Source organism: Oncorhynchus mykiss, chromosome 17 (assembly GCF_057628025.1).
Source record: "Oncorhynchus mykiss isolate SJ-2025 chromosome 17, ASM5762802v1, whole genome shotgun sequence".
In the NCBI taxonomy this organism is placed as follows: domain Eukaryota; kingdom Metazoa; phylum Chordata; class Actinopteri; order Salmoniformes; family Salmonidae; genus Oncorhynchus; species Oncorhynchus mykiss.
In genome coordinates this window covers 66,922,211-66,937,500 of record NC_143038.1, presented here as the reverse complement: position 1 = coordinate 66,937,500, position 15,290 = coordinate 66,922,211, and the positions used below count along the sequence as shown (strand labels likewise).

At 40.0% G+C, this 15,290-nt stretch overlaps 20 non-coding genes across 20 annotated transcripts; all 20 read right to left on the bottom strand.

The window, feature by feature from the left end:
- Positions 1–265: 265 nt before the first annotated feature.
- Positions 266–337, bottom strand: trnae-uuc (transfer RNA glutamic acid (anticodon UUC)). Its single transcript has one exon. It is a non-coding gene; the product is annotated as a tRNA-Glu (tRNA).
- A 210-nt stretch (positions 338–547) lies between these two features.
- On the bottom strand, positions 548–620 carry trnar-acg (transfer RNA arginine (anticodon ACG)). The gene has a single exon. It is a non-coding gene; the product is annotated as a tRNA-Arg (tRNA).
- A 1,261-nt stretch (positions 621–1,881) lies between these two features.
- Positions 1,882–1,954, bottom strand: trnar-acg (transfer RNA arginine (anticodon ACG)). The gene has a single exon. It is a non-coding gene; the product is annotated as a tRNA-Arg (tRNA).
- Positions 1,955–3,604: 1,650 nt separating this feature from the next.
- Positions 3,605–3,676, bottom strand: trnae-uuc (transfer RNA glutamic acid (anticodon UUC)). The gene has a single exon. It is a non-coding gene; the product is annotated as a tRNA-Glu (tRNA).
- A 205-nt stretch (positions 3,677–3,881) lies between these two features.
- On the bottom strand, positions 3,882–3,954 carry trnar-acg (transfer RNA arginine (anticodon ACG)). Its single transcript has one exon. It is a non-coding gene; the product is annotated as a tRNA-Arg (tRNA).
- Positions 3,955–4,937: 983 nt separating this feature from the next.
- On the bottom strand, positions 4,938–5,009 carry trnae-uuc (transfer RNA glutamic acid (anticodon UUC)). The gene has a single exon. It is a non-coding gene; the product is annotated as a tRNA-Glu (tRNA).
- Positions 5,010–6,270: 1,261 nt separating this feature from the next.
- On the bottom strand, positions 6,271–6,342 carry trnae-uuc (transfer RNA glutamic acid (anticodon UUC)). Its single transcript has one exon. It is a non-coding gene; the product is annotated as a tRNA-Glu (tRNA).
- A 200-nt stretch (positions 6,343–6,542) lies between these two features.
- On the bottom strand, positions 6,543–6,615 carry trnar-acg (transfer RNA arginine (anticodon ACG)). Its single transcript has one exon. It is a non-coding gene; the product is annotated as a tRNA-Arg (tRNA).
- A 318-nt stretch (positions 6,616–6,933) lies between these two features.
- trnae-uuc (transfer RNA glutamic acid (anticodon UUC)) lies at positions 6,934–7,005 on the bottom strand. Its single transcript has one exon. It is a non-coding gene; the product is annotated as a tRNA-Glu (tRNA).
- A 1,262-nt stretch (positions 7,006–8,267) lies between these two features.
- trnae-uuc (transfer RNA glutamic acid (anticodon UUC)) lies at positions 8,268–8,339 on the bottom strand. Its single transcript has one exon. It is a non-coding gene; the product is annotated as a tRNA-Glu (tRNA).
- A 187-nt stretch (positions 8,340–8,526) lies between these two features.
- trnar-acg (transfer RNA arginine (anticodon ACG)) lies at positions 8,527–8,599 on the bottom strand. Its single transcript has one exon. It is a non-coding gene; the product is annotated as a tRNA-Arg (tRNA).
- A 1,242-nt stretch (positions 8,600–9,841) lies between these two features.
- trnac-aca (transfer RNA cysteine (anticodon ACA)) lies at positions 9,842–9,914 on the bottom strand. The gene has a single exon. It is a non-coding gene; the product is annotated as a tRNA-Cys (tRNA).
- A 983-nt stretch (positions 9,915–10,897) lies between these two features.
- Positions 10,898–10,969, bottom strand: trnae-uuc (transfer RNA glutamic acid (anticodon UUC)). The gene has a single exon. It is a non-coding gene; the product is annotated as a tRNA-Glu (tRNA).
- Positions 10,970–11,180: 211 nt separating this feature from the next.
- On the bottom strand, positions 11,181–11,253 carry trnar-acg (transfer RNA arginine (anticodon ACG)). The gene has a single exon. It is a non-coding gene; the product is annotated as a tRNA-Arg (tRNA).
- A 984-nt stretch (positions 11,254–12,237) lies between these two features.
- On the bottom strand, positions 12,238–12,309 carry trnae-uuc (transfer RNA glutamic acid (anticodon UUC)). Its single transcript has one exon. It is a non-coding gene; the product is annotated as a tRNA-Glu (tRNA).
- Positions 12,310–12,520: 211 nt separating this feature from the next.
- trnar-acg (transfer RNA arginine (anticodon ACG)) lies at positions 12,521–12,593 on the bottom strand. Its single transcript has one exon. It is a non-coding gene; the product is annotated as a tRNA-Arg (tRNA).
- A 983-nt stretch (positions 12,594–13,576) lies between these two features.
- On the bottom strand, positions 13,577–13,648 carry trnae-uuc (transfer RNA glutamic acid (anticodon UUC)). Its single transcript has one exon. It is a non-coding gene; the product is annotated as a tRNA-Glu (tRNA).
- Positions 13,649–13,835: 187 nt separating this feature from the next.
- trnar-acg (transfer RNA arginine (anticodon ACG)) lies at positions 13,836–13,908 on the bottom strand. The gene has a single exon. It is a non-coding gene; the product is annotated as a tRNA-Arg (tRNA).
- Positions 13,909–14,891: 983 nt separating this feature from the next.
- Positions 14,892–14,963, bottom strand: trnae-uuc (transfer RNA glutamic acid (anticodon UUC)). Its single transcript has one exon. It is a non-coding gene; the product is annotated as a tRNA-Glu (tRNA).
- Positions 14,964–15,163: 200 nt separating this feature from the next.
- trnar-acg (transfer RNA arginine (anticodon ACG)) lies at positions 15,164–15,236 on the bottom strand. Its single transcript has one exon. It is a non-coding gene; the product is annotated as a tRNA-Arg (tRNA).
- Positions 15,237–15,290: the final 54 nt, after the last annotated feature.

The window sequence follows — 15,290 nt, the reverse complement described above, 5'->3', positions numbered from 1 at the left end:
CTGTCACCGACAAGGTTCCTTGGGATTTCTGTTACAGATGCAAATCTTAATTTGATCCTCCTGTTGTTGCATGAATATTACTGCGGAGCAAGAAATGCAGCCATGAAGTCTATTCAACGTTTAAAATGCCTTGTATAATTTGAATCTACATAACATGTCACATTTCCTGTTGCTGAGGGAATATTGTTGTGTTGTGTGAAACTGCTGCCAGTTAAAATGCAGTATCTGTTGTTACACAAGTGCATCCCAAACGACAAGATATTCTTTCCCATACCGGGAGTTGAACCCGGGCCACCTGGGTGAAAACCAGGAATCCTAACCGCTAGACCATATGGGAAGACACATACTTAAAATACACATCACAGACAAATCTTTAAATGTTGACATGATGCCTGTTGGATTAAAAGCTACATCTTTTTTTCTCTGAGATGTTGGGGAATGTCCAGATGAAATCAGTCTAAAATGAGTTTGAAGTGAGAACAGCCAGAAGCACTGAAAAGTACTCAGTATCAATCCCGGCTTGATTTCAATCAATTAAATTAAGGATCGAGCCAGCCAGGAGTCGAACCTAGAATCTTCTGATCCGTAGTCAGACACGTTATCCATTGCGCCACTGGCCCCACGTCTAAGCTGAAGTCAGGTCACAGCTAGACCAGTGTACACAGTCATTGCATCTGTCAACAACAAGGTTCCTTGGTTTTCTGTTTCAGATGCATATCTTAATTTGATCCTCCTGTTGTTGCATGAATTTTACTGCAGAGCAAGAAATGCAAACTTGAAGTGTATTCAATGTTTAAAAAGTCTTGTAAATTATGAATCTACAAAACATGTCACATTTGCTGTTGCTGAGGGAATATTGTTGTGTTGTGTGATTCTGCTGCCAGTTAAAATGTGGTATCTGTTCTTACACAAGTGCATCCCAAATGACAAGATGTTCTTTCCCATACTGGGAGTTCAACCCGGGCGAAAACCAGGAATCCTTAAAGCCAGACCATATGGGAAGACAGTTACTTAAAAAAAACATCATAGACAAATCCATAAACGTTGAAATTATGCTTGTTGTGATTACAAGCTCCATCTTTTTCTCAGAGATGTTGGAGAAAAGTCCCATATAAAATCAGTCTAAAATGTGTTTTAATCGAGGACTGCCAGACACAATGAAAAGTATACAGTATTTTTCCCAGCTTGATTTTGGTCAAATAAATCTAGTTTTGAGCCAAACAGGAGTCAAATATTAAATCTTCTGACCTGTTATCAGACACGTTATCCATTGCGCCACTGGCCGCACAGCCAAGCTGAAGTCAGGACACACCTAGGCCAGTGTACACAGTCATAGCTTCTGTCACCGACAAGGTTCCTTGGGATTTCTGTTACAGATGCAAATCTTAATTTGATCCTCCTGTTGTTGCATGAATATTACTGCAGAGCAAGAAATGCAGCCATGAAGTCTATTCAACATTTAAAATGCCTTGTATAATTTGAATCTACATAACATGTCACATTTCCTGTTGCTGAGGGAATATTGTTGTGTTGTGTGAAACTGCTGCCAGTTAAAATGCAGTATCTGTTGTTACACAAGCGCATCCCAAACGACAAGATATTCTTTCCCATACCGGGAGTTGAACCCCGGCCACCTGGGTGAAAACCAGGAATCCTAACCGCTAGACCATATGGGAAGACACATACTTAAAATACACATCACAGACAAATCTTTAAATGTTGACATTATGCCTGTTGGATTAAAAGCTACATCTTTTTTTCTCTGAGATGTTGGGGAATGTCCAGATGAAATCAGTCTAAAATGAGTTTGAAGTGAGAACAGCCAGAGGAACTGAAAAGTATACAGTATGAATCCCGGCTTGAATTCAATCAATTAAATATTGAGCCAGCCAGGAGTCGAACCTAGAATCTTCTGATCCGTAGTCAGACACGTTATCCATTGCGCCACTGGCCCCACGTCTAAGCTGAAGTCAGGTCACAGCTAGACCAGTGTACACAGTCATTGCGTCTGTCAACAACAAGGTTCCTTGGTTTTCTGTTTCAGATGCATATCTTAATTTGATCCTCCTGTTGTTGCATGAATTTTACTGCAGAGCAAGAAATGCAAACTTGAAGTGTATTCAATGTTTAAAAAGTCTTGTAAATTATGAATCTACAAAACATGTCACATTTGCTGTTGCTGAGGGAATATTGTTGTGTTGTGTGATTCTGCTGCCAGTTAAAATGTGGTATCTGTTCTTACACAAGTGCATCCCAAATGACAAGATGTTCTTTACCATACTGGGAGTTCAACCCGGGCGAAAACCAGGAATCCTTAAAGCCAGACCATATGGGAAGACAGTTACTTAAAAAAAACATCACAGACAAATCCATAAACGTTGAAATTATGCTTGTTGTGATGACAAGCTCCATCTTTTTCTCAGAGATGTTGGAGAAAAGTCCCATATAAAATCAGTCTAAAATGTGTTTGAATCGAGGACTGCCAGACAAAATGAAAAGTATACAGTATATTTCCCAGCTTGATTTTGGTCAAATAAATCTAGTTTTGAGCCAAACAGGAGTCAAATATTCAATCTTCTGACCTGTTATCAGACACGTTATCCATTGCGCCACTGGCCGCACAGCCAAGCTGAAGTCAGGACACACCTAGGCCAGTGTACACAGTCATAGCTTCTGTCACCGACAAGGTTCCTTGGGATTTCTGTTACAGATGCAAATCTTAATTTGATCCTCCTGTTGTTGCATGAATATTACTGCGGAGCAAGAAATGCAGCCATGAAGTCTATTCAACGTTTAAAATGCCTTGTATAATTTGAATCTACATAACATGTCACATTTCCTGTTGCTGAGGGAATATTGTTGTGTTGTGTGAAACTGCTGCCAGTTAAAATGCAGTATCTGTTGTTACACAAGTGCATCCCAAACGACAAGATATTCTTTCCCATACCGGGAGTTCAACCCGTGCGAAAACCAGGAATCCTAAACGCCAGACCATATGGGAAGACAGTTACTTAAAAAAAACATCACAGACAAATCCATAAACGTTGAAATTATGCTTGTTGTGATTACAAGCTCCATCTTTTTCTCAGAGATGTTGGAGAAAAGTCCCATATAAAATCAGTCTAAAATGTGTTTGAATCAAGGACTGCCAGACACAATGAAAAGTATACAGTATTTTTCCCAGCTTGATTTTGGTCAAATAAATCTAGTTTTTAGCCAAACAGGAGTCAAATATTCAATCTTCTGACCTGTTATCAGACACGTTATCCATTGCGCCACTGGCCGCACAGCCAAGCTGAAGTCAGGACACACCTAGGCCAGTGTACACAGTCATAGCTTCTGTCACCGACAAGGTTCCTTGGGATTTCTGTTACAGATGCAAATCTTAATTTGATCCTCCTGTTGTTGCATGAATATTACTGCGGAGCAAGAAATGCAGCCATGAAGTCTATTCAACGTTTAAAATGCCTTGTATAATTTGAATCTACATAACATGTCACATTTCCTGTTGCTGAGGGAATATTGTTGTGTTGTGTGAAACTGCTGCCAGTTAAAATGCAGGATCTGTTGTTACACAAGTGCATCCCAAACGACAAGATATTGTTTCCCATACCGGGAGTTGAACCCGGGCCACCTGGGTGAAAACCAGGAATCCTAACCGCTAGACCATATGGGAAGACACATACTTAAAATACACATCACAGACAAATCTTTAAATGTTGACATTATGCCTGTTGGATTAAAAGCTACATCTTTTTTTCTCTGAGATGTTGGGGAATGTCCAGATGAAATCAGTCTAAAATGAGTTTGAAGTGAGAACAGCCAGAGGAACTGAAAAGTATACAGTATGAATCCCGGCTTGAATTCAATCAATTAAATATTGAGCCAGCCAGGAGTCGAACCTAGAATCTTCTGATCCGTAGTCAGACACGTTATCCATTGCGCCACTGGCCCGACGTCTAAGCTGAAGTCAGGTCACAGCTAGACCAGTGTACACAGTCATTGCGTCTGTCAACAACAAGGTTCCTTGGTTTTCTGTTTCAGATGCATATCTTAATTTGATCCTCCTGTTGTTGCATGAATTTTACTGCAGAGCAAGAAATGCAAACTTGAAGTGTATTCAATGTTTAAAAAGTCTTGTAAATTATGAATCTACAAAACATGTCACATTTGCTGTTGCTGAGGGAATATTGTTGTGTTGTGTTAAACTGCTGTCAGCTAAAATGCAGTATCTGTTCTTACACAAGTGCATCCCAAACGACAAGATATTCTTTCCCATACCGGGAGTTCAACCCGTGCGAAAACCAGGAATCCTAAACGCCAGACCATATGGGAAGACAGTTACTTAAAAAAAACATCACAGACAAATCCATAAACGTTGAAATGATGCAAGTTGTATTACAAGCTCCATCTTTTTCTCAGCGATGTTGGAGAAAAGTCCCATATAAAATCAGTCTAAAATGTGTTTGAATCGAGGACTGCCAGACACAATGAAAAGTATACAGTATTTTTCCCAGCTTGATTTTGGTCAAATAAATCTAGTTTTGAGCCAAACAGGAGTCAAATATTCAATCTTCTGACCTGTTATCAGACACGTTATCCATTGCGCCACTGGCCGCACAGCCAAGCTGAAGTCAGGACACACCTAGGCCAGTGTACACAGTCATAGCTTCTGTTACCGACAAGGTTCCTTGGGATTTCTGTTACAGATGCAAATCTTAATTTGATCCTCCTGTTGTTGCATGAATATTACTGCGGAGCAAGAAATGCAGCCATGAAGTCTATTCAACGTTTAAAATGCCTTGTATAATTTGAATCTACATAACATGTCACATTTCCTGTTGCTGAGGGAATATTGTTGTGTTGTGTGAAACTGCTGCCAGTTAAAATGCAGTATCTGTTGTTACACAAGTGCATCCCAAACGACAAGATATTGTTTCCCATACCGGGAGTTGAACCCGGGCCACCTGGGTGAAAACCAGGAATCCTAACCGCTAGACCATATGGGAAGACACATACTTAAAATACACATCACAGACAAATCTTTAAATGTTGACATTATGCCTGTTGGATTAAAAGCTACATCTTTTTTTCTCTGAGATGTTGGGGAATGTCCAGATGAAATCAGTCTAAAATGAGTTTGAAGTGAGAACAGCCAGAGGAACTGAAAAGTATACAGTATGAATCCCGGCTTGAATTCAATCAATTAAATATTGAGCCAGCCAGGAGTCGAACCTAGAATCTTCTGATCCGTAGTCAGACACGTTATCCATTGCGTCACTGGCCCGACGTCTAAGCTGAAGTCAGGTCACAGCTAGACCAGTGTACACAGTCATTGCGTCTGTCAACAACAAGGTTCCTTGGTTTTCTGTTTCAGATGCATATCTTAATTTGATCCTCCTGTTGTTGCATGAATTTTACTGCAGAGCAAGAAATGCAAACTTGAAGTGTATTCAATGTTTAAAAAGTCTTGTAAATTATGAATCTACAAAACATGTCACATTTGCTGTTGCTGAGGGAATATTGTTGTGTTGTGTTAAACTGCTGTCAGCTAAAATGCAGTATCTGTTCTTACACAAGTGCATCCCAAACGACAAGATATTCTTTCCCATACCGGGAGTTCAACCCGTGCGAAAACCAGGAATCCTAAACGCCAGACCATATGGGAAGACAGTTACTTAAAAAAAACATCACAGACAAATCCATAAACGTTGAAATGATGCAAGTTGTATTACAAGCTCCATCTTTTTCTCAGCGATGTTGGAGAAAAGTCCCATATAAAATCAGTCTAAAATGTGTTTGAATCGAGGACTGCCAGACACAATGAAAAGTATACAGTATTTTTCCCAGCTTGATTTTGGTCAAATAAATCTAGTTTTGAGCCAAACAGGAGTCAAATATTCAATCTTCTGACCTGTTATCAGACACGTTATCCATTGCACCACTGGCCGCACAGCCAAGCTGAAGTCAGGACACACCTAGGCCAGTGTACACAGTCATAGCTTCTGTTACCGACAAGGTTCCTTGGGATTTCTGTTACAGATGCAAATCTTAATTTGATCCTCCTGTTGTTGCATGAATATTACTGCGGAGCAAGAAATGCAGCCATGAAGTCTATTCAACGTTTAAAATGCCTTGTATAATTTGAATCTACATAACATGTCACATTTCCTGTTGCTGAGGGAATATTGTTGTGTTGTGTGAAACTGCTGCCAGTTAAAATGCAGTATCTGTTGTTACACAAGTGCATCCCAAACGACAAGATATTCTTTCCCATACCGGGAGTTGAACCCGGGCCACCTGGGTGAAAACCAGGAATCCTAACCGCTAGACCATATGGGAAGACACATACTTAAAATACACATCACAGACAAATCTTTAAATGTTGACATTATGCCTGTTGGATTAAAAGCTACATCTTTTTTTTCTCTGAGATGTTGGGGAATGTCCAGATGAAATCAGTTTGAAGTGAGAACAGCCAGAAGCACTGAAAAGTATTCAGTATCAATCCCGGCTTGAATTCAATCAATTCAATTAAGTATTGAGCCAGCCAGGAGTCGAACCTAGAATCTTCTGATCCGTAGTCAGACACGTTATCCATTGCGCCACTGGCCCCATGTATAAGCTGAAGTCAGGTCACAGCTAGACCAGTGTACACAGTCATTGCGTCTGTCAACAACAAGGTTCCTTGGTTTTCTGTTTCAGATGCATATCTTAATTTGATCCTCCTGTTGTTGCATGAATTTTACTGCAGAGCAAGAAATGCAAACTTGAAGTGTATTCAATGTTTAAAAAGTCTTGTAAATTATGAATCTACAAAACATGTCACATTTGCTGTTGCTGAGGGAATATTGTTGTGTTGTGTGAAACTGCTGCCAGTTAAAATGCAGGATCTGTTGTTACACAAGTGCATCCCAAACGACAAGATATTCTTTCCCATACCGGGAGTTGAACCCGGGCCACCTGGGTGAAAACCAGGAATCCTAACCGCTAGACCATATGGGAAGACACATACTTAAAATACACATCACATACAAATCTTTAAATGTTGACATGATGCCTGTTGGATTAAAAGCGACATCTTTTTTTCTCTGAGATGTTGGGGAATGTCCAGATGAAATCAGTCTAAAATGAGTTTGAAGTGAGAACAGCCAGAGGAACTGAAAAGTATACAGTATGAATCCCGGCTTGAATTCAATCAATTAAATATTGAGCCAGCCAGGAGTCGAACCTAGAATCTTCTGATCCGTAGTCAGACACGTTATCCATTGCACCACTGGCCCCACGTCTAAGTTGAAGTCAGGTCACAGCTAGACCAGTGTACACAGTCATTGCGTCTGTCAACAACAAGGTTCCTTGGTTTTCTGTTTCAGATGCATATCTTAATTTGATCCTCCTGTTGTTGCATGAATTTTACTGCAGAGCAAGAAATGCAAACTTGAAGTGTATTCAATGTTTAAAAAGTCTTGTAAATTATGAATCTACAAAACATGTCACATTTGCTGTTGCTGAGGGAATATTGTTGTGTTGTGTGATTCTGCTGCCAGTTAAAATGTGGTATCTGTTCTTACACAAGTGCATCCCAAATGACAAGATGTTCTTTCCCATACTGGGAGTTCAACCCGGGCGAAAACCAGGAATCCTTAAAGCCAGACCATATGGGAAGACAGTTACTTAAAAAAAACATCACAGACAAATCCATAAACGTTGAAATTATGCTTGTTGTGATTACAAGCTCCATCTTTTTCTCAGAGATGTTGGAGAAAAGTCCCATATAAAATCAGTCTAAAATGTGTTTGAATCGAGGACTGCCAGACACAATGAAAAGTATACAGTATTTTTCCCAGCTTGATTTTGGTCAAATAAATCTAGTTTTGAGCCAAACAGGAGTCAAATATTAAATCTTCTGACCTGTTATCAGACACGTTATCCATTGCACCACTGGCCGCACAGCCAAGCTGAAGTCAGGACACACCTAGGCCAGTGTACACAGTCATAGCTTCTGTCACCGACAAGGTTCCTTGGGATTTCTGTTACAGATGCAAATCTTAATTGGATCCTCCTGTTGTTGCATGAATATTACTGCGGAGCAAGAAATGCAGCCATGAAGTCTATTCAACATTTAAAATGCCTTGTATAATTTGAATCTACATAACATGTCACATTTCCTGTTGCTGAGGGAATATTGTTGTGTTGTGTGAAACTGCTGCCAGTTAAAATGCAGTATCTGTTGTTACACAAGTGCATCCCAAACGACAAGATATTCTTTCCCATACCGGGAGTTGAACCCGGGACACCTGGGTGAAAACCAGGAATCCTAACCGCTAGACCATATGGGAAGACACATACTTAAAATACACATCACAGACAAATCTTTAAATGTTGACATTATGCCTGTTGGATTAAAAGCTACATCTTTTTTTTCTCTGAGATGTTGGGGAATGAGTTTGAAGTGAGAACAGCCAGAAGCACTGAAAAGTATTCAGTATCAATCCCGGCTTGATTTCAATCAATTAAATTAAGTATCGAGCCAGCCAGGAGTCGAACCTAGAATCTTCTGATCCGTAGTCAGACACGTTATCCATTGCGCCACTGGCCCCAAGTCTAAGCTGAAGTCAGGTCACAGCTAGACCAGTGTACACAGTCATTGCGTCTGTCAACAACAAGGTTCCTTGGTTTTCTGTTTCAGATGCATATCTTAATTTGATCCTCCTGTTGTTGCATGAATTTTACTGCAGAGCAAGAAATGCAAACTTGAAGTGTATTCAATGTTTAAAAAGTATTGTAAATTATGAATCTACAAAACATGTCACATTTGCTGTTGCTGAGGGAATATTGTTGTGTTGTGTGATTCTGCTGCCAGTTAAAATGTGGTATCTGTTCTTACACAAGTGCATCCCAAATGACAAGATGTTCTTTCCCATACTGGGAGTTCAACCCGGGCGAAAACCAGGAATCCTAAACGCCAGACCATATGGGAAGACAGTTACTTAAAAAAACATCACAGACAAATCCATAAACGTTGAAATTATGCTTGTTGTGATTACAAGCTCCATCTTTTTCTCAGAGATGTTGGAGAAAAGTCCCATATAAAATCAGTCTAAAATGTGTTTGAATCGAGGACTGCCAGACACAATGAAAAGTATACAGTATTTTTCCCAGCTTGATTTTGGTCAAATAAATCTAGTCTTGAGCCAAACAGGAGTCAAATATTAAATCTTCTGACCTGTTATCAGACACGTTATCCATTGCACCACTGGCCGCACAGCCAAGCTGAAGTCAGGACACACCTAGGCCAGTGTACACAGTCATAGCTTCTGTCACCGACAAGGTTCCTTGGGATTTCTGTTACAGATGCAAATCTTAATTGGATCCTCCTGTTGTTGCATGAATATTACTGCGGAGCAAGAAATGCAGCCATGAAGTCTATTCAACATTTAAAATGCCTTGTATAATTTGAATCTACATAACATGTCACATTTCCTGTTGCTGAGGGAATATTGTTGTGTTGTGTGAAACTGCTGCCAGTTAAAATGCAGTATCTGTTGTTACACAAGTGCATCCCAAACGACAAGATATTCTTTCCCATACCGGGAGTTGAACCCGAGACACCTGGGTGAAAACCAGGAATCCTAACCGCTAGACCATATGGGAAGACACATACTTAAAATACACATCACAGACAAATCTTTAAATGTTGACATTATGCCTGTTGGATTAAAAGCTACATCTTTTTTTTCTCTGAGATGTTGGGGAATGAGTTTGAAGTGAGAACAGCCAGAAGCACTGAAAAGTATTCAGTATCAATCCCGGCTTGATTTCAATCAATTAAATTAAGTATCGAGCCAGCCAGGAGTCGAACCTAGAATCTTCTGATCTGTAGTCAGACACGTTATCCATTGCGCCACTGGCCCCAAGTCTAAGCTGAAGTCAGGTCACAGCTAGACCAGTGTACACAGTCATTGCGTCTGTCAACAACAAGGTTCCTTGGTTTTCTGTTTCAGATGCATATCTTAATTTGATCCTCCTGTTGTTGCATGAATTTTACTGCAGAGCAAGAAATGCAAACTTGAAGTGTATTCAATGTTTAAAAAGTATTGTAAATTGTGAATCTACAAAACATGTCACATTTGCTGTTGCTGAGGGAATATTGTTGTGTTGTGTGATTCTGCTGCCAGTTAAAATGTGGTATCTGTTCTTACACAAGTGCATCCCAAATGACAAGATGTTCTTTCCCATACTGGGAGTTCAACCCGGGCGAAAACCAGGAATCCTAAACGCCAGACCATATGGGAAGACAGTTACTTAAAAAAACATCACAGACAAATCCATAAACGTTGAAATTATGCAAGTTGTAATTACAAGCTCCATCTTTTTCTCAGAGATGTTGGAGAAAAGTCCCATATAAAATCAGTCTAAAATGTGTTTGAATCGAGAACTGCCAGACACAATGAAAAGTATACAGTATTTTTCCCAGCTTGATTTTGGCCAAATAAATCTAGTTTTGAGCCAAACAGGAGTCAAATATTCAATCTTCTGACCTGTTATCAGACACGTTATCCATTGCACCACTGGCCGCACAGCCAAGCTGAAGTCAGGACACACCTAGGCCAGTGTACACAGTCATAGCTTCTGTCACCGACAAGGTTCCTTGGGATTTCTGTTACAGATGCAAATCTTAATTTGATCCTCCTGTTGTTGCATGAATATTACTGCAGAGCAAGAAATGCAGCCATGAAGTCTATTCAACGTTTAAAATGCCTTGTATAATTTGAATCTACATAACATGTCACATTTCCTGTTGCTGAGGGAATATTGTTGTGTTGTGTGAAACTGCTGCCAGTTAAAATGCAGTATCTGTTGTTACACAAGTGCATCCCAAACAACAAGATATTCTTTCCCATACCGGGAGTTGAACCCGGGCCACCTGGGTGAAAACCAGGAATCCTAACCAGTAGACCATATGGGAAGACACATACTTAAAATACACATCACAGACAAATCTTTAAATGTTGACATTATGCCTGTTGGATTAAAAGCTACATCTTTTTTTTCTCTGAGATGTTGGGGAATGTCCAGATGAAATCAGTCTAAAATGAGTTTGAAGTGAGAACAGCCAGAAGCACTGAAAAGTATTCAGTATCAATCCCGGCTTGAATTCAATAAATTAAATTAAGTATTGAGCCAGCCAGGAGTCGAACCTAGAATCTTCTGATCCGTAGTCAGACACGTTATCCATTGCGCCACTGGCCCCACGTCTAAGCTGAAGTCAGGTCACAGCTAGACCAGTGTACACAGTCATTGCGTCTGTCAACAACAAGGTTCCTTGGTTTTCTGTTTCAGATGCATATCTTAATTTGATCCTCCTGTTGTTGCATGAATTTTACTGCAGAGCAAGAAATGCAAACTTGAAGTGTATTCAATGTTTAAAAAGTCTTGTAAATTATGAATCTACAAAACATGTCACATTTGCTGTTGCTGAGGGAATATTGTTGTGTTGTGTGATTCTGCTGCCAGTTAAAATGTGGTATCTGTTCTTACACAAGTGCATCCCAAATGACAAGATGTTCTTTCCCATACTAGGAGTTCAACCCGGGCGAAAACCAGGAATCCTTAAAGCCACACCATATGGGAAGACAGTTACTTAAAAAAAACATCACAGACAAATCCATAAACGTTGAAATTATGCTTGTTGTGATTACAAGCTCCATCTTTTTCTCAGAGATGTTGGAGAAAAGTCCCATATAAAATCAGTCTAAAATGTGTTTGAATCGAGGACTGCCAGACACAATGAAAAGTATACAGTATTTTTCCCAGCTTGATTTTGGTCAAATAAATCTAGTTTTGAGCCAAACAGGAGTCAAATATTCAATCTTCTGACCTGTTATCAGACACGTTATCCATTGCGCCACTGGCCGCACAGCCAAGCTGAAGTCAGGACACACCTAGGCCAGTGTACACAGTCATAGCTTCTGTCACCGACAAGGTTCCTTGGGATTTCTGTTACAGATGCAAATCTTAATTTGATCCTCCTGTTGTTGCATGAATATTACTGCGGAGCAAGAAATGCAGCCATGAAGTGTATTCAACGTTTAAAATGCCTTGTATAATTTGAATCTACATAACATGTCACATTTCCTGTTGCTGAGGGAATATTGTTGTGTTGTGTGAAACTGCTGCCAGTTAAAATGCAGTATCTGTTGTTACACAAGTGCATCCCAAACGACAAGATATTCTTTCCCATACCGGGAGTTGAACCCGGGCCACCTGGGTGAAAACCAGGAATCCTAACCGCTAGACCATATGGGAAGACACATACTTAAAATACACATCACAGACAAATCTTTAAATGTTGACATCATGCCTGTTGGATTAAAAGCTACATCTTTTTTTTCTCTGAGATGTTGGGGAATGTCCAGATGAAATCAGTCTAAAATGAGTTTGAAGTGAGAACAGCCAGAAGCACTGAAAAGTATTCAGTATCAATCCCGGCTTGATTTCAATCAATTAAATTAAGTATCGAGCCAGCCAGGAGTCGAACCTAGAATCTTCTGATCCGTAGTCAGACACGTTATCCATTGCGCCACTGGCCCCAAGTCTAAGCTGAAGTCAGGTCACAGCTAGACCAGTGTACACAGTCATTGCGTCTGTCAACAACAAGGTTCCTTGGTTTTCTGTTTCAGATGCATATCTTAATTTGATCCTCCTGTTGTTGCATGAATTTTACTGCAGAGCAAGAAATGCAAACTTGAAGTGTATTCAATGTTTAAAAAGTATTGTAAATTATGAATCTACAAAACATGTCACATTTGCTGTTGCTGAGGGAATATTGTTGTGTTGTGTGATTCTGCTGCCAGTTAAAATGTGGTATCTGTTCTTACACAAGTGCATCCCAAATGACAAGATGTTCTTTCCCATACTAGGAGTTCAACCCGGGCGAAAACCAGGAATCCTAAACGCCAGACCATATGGGAAGACAGTTACTTAAAAAAACATCACAGACAAATCCATAAACGTTGAAATTATGCTTGTTGTGATTACAAGCTCCATCTTTTTCTCAGAGATGTTGGAGAAAAGTCCCATATAAAATCAGTCTAAAATGTGTTTGAATCGAGGACTGCCAGACACAATGAAAAGTATACAGTATTTTTCCCAGCTTGATTTTGGTCAAATAAATCTAGTTTTGAGCCAAACAGGAGTCAAATATTAAATCTTCTGACCTGTTATCAGACACGTTATCCATTGCACCACTGGCCGCACAGCCAAGCTGAAGTCAGGACACACCTAGGCCAGTGTACACAGTCATAGCTTCTGTCACCGACAAGGTTCCTTGGGATTTCTGTTACAGATGCAAATCTTAATTGGATCCTCCTGTTGTTGCATGAATATTACTGCGGAGCAAGAAATGCAGCCATGAAGTCTATTCAACATTTAAAATGCCTTGTATAATTTGAATCTACATAACATGTCACATTTCCTGTTGCTGAGGGAATATTGTTGTGTTGTGTGAAACTGCTGCCAGTTAAAATGCAGTATCTGTTGTTACACAAGTGCATCCCAAACGACAAGATATTCTTTCCCATACCGGGAGTTGAACCCGGGACACCTGGGTGAAAACCAGGAATCCTAACCGCTAGACCATATGGGAAGACACATACTTAAAATACACATCACAGACAAATCTTTAAATGTTGACATTATGCCTGTTGGATTAAAAGCTACATCTTTTTTTTCTCTGAGATGTTGGGGAATGAGTTTGAAGTGAGAACAGCCAGAAGCACTGAAAAGTATTCAGTATCAATCCCGGCTTGATTTCAATCAATTAAATTAAGTATCGAGCCAGCCAGGAGTCGAACCTAGAATCTTCTGATCCGTAGTCAGACACGTTATCCATTGCGCCACTGGCCCCAAGTCTAAGCTGAAGTCAGGTCACAGCTAGACCAGTGTACACAGTCATTGCGTCTGTCAACAACAAGGTTCCTTGGTTTTCTGTTTCAGATGCATATCTTAATTTGATCCTCCTGTTGTTGCATGAATTTTACTGCAGAGCAAGAAATGCAAACTTGAAGTGTATTCAATGTTTAAAAAGTATTGTAAATTGTGAATCTACAAAACATGTCACATTTGCTGTTGCTGAGGGAATATTGTTGTGTTGTGTGATTCTGCTGCCAGTTAAAATGTGGTATCTGTTCTTACACAAGTGCATCCCAAATGACAAGATGTTCTTTCCCATACTGGGAGTTCAACCCGGGCGAAAACCAGGAATCCTAAACGCCAGACCATATGGGAAGACAGTTACTTAAAAAAACATCACAGACAAATCCATAAACGTTGAAATTATGCAAGTTGTAATTACAAGCTCCATCTTTTTCTCAGAGATGTTGGAGAAAAGTCCCATATAAAATCAGTCTAAAATGTGTTTGAATCGAGAACTGCCAGACACAATGAAAAGTATACAGTATTTTTCCCAGCTTGATTTTGGCCAAATAAATCTAGTTTTGAGCCAAACAGGAGTCAAATATTCAATCTTCTGACCTGTTATCAGACACGTTATCCATTGCACCACTGGCCGCACAGCCAAGCTGAAGTCAGGACACACCTAGGCCAGTGTACACAGTCATAGCTTCTGTCACCGACAAGGTTCCTTGGGATTTCTGTTACAGATGCAAATCTTAATTTGATCCTCCTGTTGTTGCATGAATATTACTGCAGAGCAAGAAATGCAGCCATGAAGTCTATTAAACGTTTAAAATGCCTTGTATAATTTGAATCTACATAACATGTCACATTTCCTGTTGCTGAGGGAATATTGTTGTGTTGTGTGAAACTGCTGCCAGTTAAAATGCAGTATCTGTTGTTACACAAGTGCATCCCAAACAACAAGATATTCTTTCCCATACCGGGAGTTGAACCCGGGCCACCTGGGTGAAAACCAGGAATCCTAACCAGTAGACCATATGGGAAGACACATACTTAAAATACACATCACAGACAAATCTTTAAATGTTGACATTATGCCTGTTGGATTAAAAGCTACATCTTTTTTTTCTCTGAGATGTTGGGGAATGTCCAGATGAAATCAGTTTGAAGTGAGAACAGCCAGAAGCACTGAAAAGTATTCAGTATCAATCCCGGCTTGAATTCAATCAATTCAATTAAGTATTGAGCCAGCCAGGAGTCGAACCTAGAATCTTCTGATCCGTAGTCAGACACGTTATCCATTGCGCCACTGGCCCCACGTCTAAGCTGAAGTCAGGTCACAGCTAGACCAGTGTACACAGTCATTGCGT